Source organism: Nannospalax galili, unplaced genomic scaffold (assembly GCF_000622305.1).
Source record: "Nannospalax galili isolate Female #2095 unplaced genomic scaffold, S.galili_v1.0 scaffold227, whole genome shotgun sequence".
Lineage (NCBI taxonomy): Eukaryota > Metazoa > Chordata > Mammalia > Rodentia > Spalacidae > Nannospalax > Nannospalax galili.
Genome location: NW_008360303.1, coordinates 7,416,851 through 7,419,302, shown reverse-complemented (window position 1 = coordinate 7,419,302; position 2,452 = coordinate 7,416,851). Strand labels below are relative to the sequence as shown.

Sequence of the window (2,452 nt, the reverse complement as noted above, 5' to 3'; positions counted from 1 at the left end):
GGGTTGTGAGCTGGGACTTTATATATGGGGGCTTTAGGGTGTGGAAGGGGGGAATGTTTGGGGGAGAAATCAGGGAGGGGGGAAGCAGGAAAAGCAGGTAGGATTAGGGTCTGGAAGTGTTTACTTTTTCCCTCTTAAGATAAGAGAAAAGCTGTTGTAATAAACAGCTTCTAAAATCTCTGGTTATCAGGTAGAATCTTCTTATCCTATCTTTGGATATCAGAGGAGAGGCAGGCTGCTTCTCAGCAGAGTTTGTTTCCCTTGACTCCAAAGGTCAAGGTGAGGTCCCTGTTGGGGAGTGGGGAAACTGCTGCTGTTATTTGGAACCCTAACACATAGTAACAGCTCACCATGAACCGAGCAGGATTTAGTAGAGGTGGAGCAGGTAGACTACAGATAATCCACCTCCACCAGGCAAACAGAGAGAAGCTGAGATGAATGGTGTCTGGGAGCACAGCCCTTCAGAACGAGTGTCCAGGATATAGACAGAACTCTGCATCAAATTGTTATGTGCTCATCTCATCCTATAGTCTAACAATCTCCCCAACGGGTTTTCAATTCTGTCTTTCCAGATCAAGTTAAATAAAACATGCTGAAAATTTTCCGACTGCACCAACCAGTGAGGTTTGTCCGGCCACACAAATCAGAGTGGAGATTGAATGCTACAGCATACGTCAGACTTAATGCGAAAGAAATCACTGTAAGTCAATTTTTAAAATTAATCTATGAGGCTCTTTCCATCTGGCAGCGGACATTGGGTGAGCCCACATGGGTGCCTACAAGTATATCCAGGAGCTATGAGGAAGAAGCAGTAGGAAGTGATGCACTTCCTGCTGCAGGCGCCGGGCCCTGGGCGGGACAAAGCCCAGCTACACCGCCAAGCAAGGTTATGTCATATACAGGATTAGTGTTCCCTGTGGTGGCTGCAAATGCTTAGTTCCTATGGGTGCAACCACAGCAAGCCTGTCCATCCTGGTGTCAACCAGCTTGAGTTCATCTGGAGCCTTCAGTCTGTGGCGGAGGCGAGAGCTGGACGCCACTGTGGGGCCTTGAGAGTCCTGAATTCTTACTGGGTTGGTAAAGATTCCACATAAAAATTCTTTGAGGTTATCCTCATTGATCCATTCTATAAAGCTCTCAGAAGAAATCCTGACACCCAGTAGATCACCAAACCAGTCCACAAGCACAGGGAGAAGTGTGGACCGACATCTGCAGGGCCCAAGAGCCCTGGCCTTGGAAAGGGCCACAAGTTCCACCACATTGTTGGTGGTTCTCCCTGGCACAGCCTGGAGAAATCTCTACACTCTCCAGCTCCACCGTTATGCTAATATAAAGTCATGTTTGAAAAATTCATACCCAGTAAGCAATTTAGGACAGTCAAAAAAAAATTTAATCTGTGTTTATTCTTCGGCTTGTACTTTATGGTGTAAGAGATTTGCTAATCTGGAAGGCTGTCGAACCTGTGACCCCAGGATGATCTGTAGACCATAAGAAGTACTTTCAATGCTTGCAAGAGTTTTCTCATATCCCATTGTTTGCCCTGAGAACACCGGCTTTAAATGGTCAAGAGATACACATCTTGTCTCGTCTTTGGGGAGATCTTCATGATGGGCATCTGGAACAACCCAGAACAGGGACAGGACAGTTCCAAATCAGCACCTCGCTCACTGGGGAAAGCACTTGGTTCTTGCTCAAGAATCCCATTTCTCACGGTTCTGGCTGGCCTGGCCATCTCAGGGCTGTCTTTTGGGGCACTGTCCTCCGTGGCTGTCTGTGGCTCTGGGTCCTCTTTTCAGCCAGTTGCTCCCTAGAGCTTCCCCATGCCACCTGACACCCCAGACAGATACTCTTTTACAGGAGCAGAGGACAGACTCTGGGCCTTGCTTAGGGTGGGTGCTAGAGCCTAATCTCTTCCCACTGATTCCTTTGGATGTGGACACTCTTTGGGGGCCACTGTGAAGCTCGAGGTCAGCATGACTCAGATCACATTTCATTTCCAAGGATGCCCGCTGTGTCTTGTGACTTTTCATCTATATGCACTGCAGGCTGATTCTTTGGGAAGGCATATCTGTTGGGCCAGGACTCCTCTCCTGGTTTCTTTTCTTAAGGCCACGTGATAGTTTGTCCAGGTCAACTCCTTGTGACCTCTTCACATTTGCCAGCCAGGTGCCCAGGGTCCCTCTCCCATCCCTCATGCTTTTCATTCTTGGATGGGGTGAGCCGGAGGTGGCACCTGTTAGTCAAGGGATGGCCTTCAGTGGATCTCAATATGAACCTGCAGGCCCAGGTTGAGCATCTTGGAAGCCCCAATGTAGAGGTAGGGGAAGTTGCGCTACCACCAAGTCAGATGGAAGATGAGCAGGCCAGCCCCTTGCAGAAGACCCTGTAGAAGATGGACAGTCAGAGCTGCCTCCAGCCTCCACACAGAGAACCCCGCCCCCCCCCCCCACCC

General features: G+C 49.2%; 1 pseudogene; it reads left to right on the top strand.

Moving 5' to 3' along the window:
• The first annotated feature begins 768 nt into the window (after nucleotides 1-768).
• On the top strand, nucleotides 769-1,491 carry LOC103726698 (annotated as a pseudogene).
• The last annotated feature ends 961 nt before the right edge of the window (nucleotides 1,492-2,452 follow it).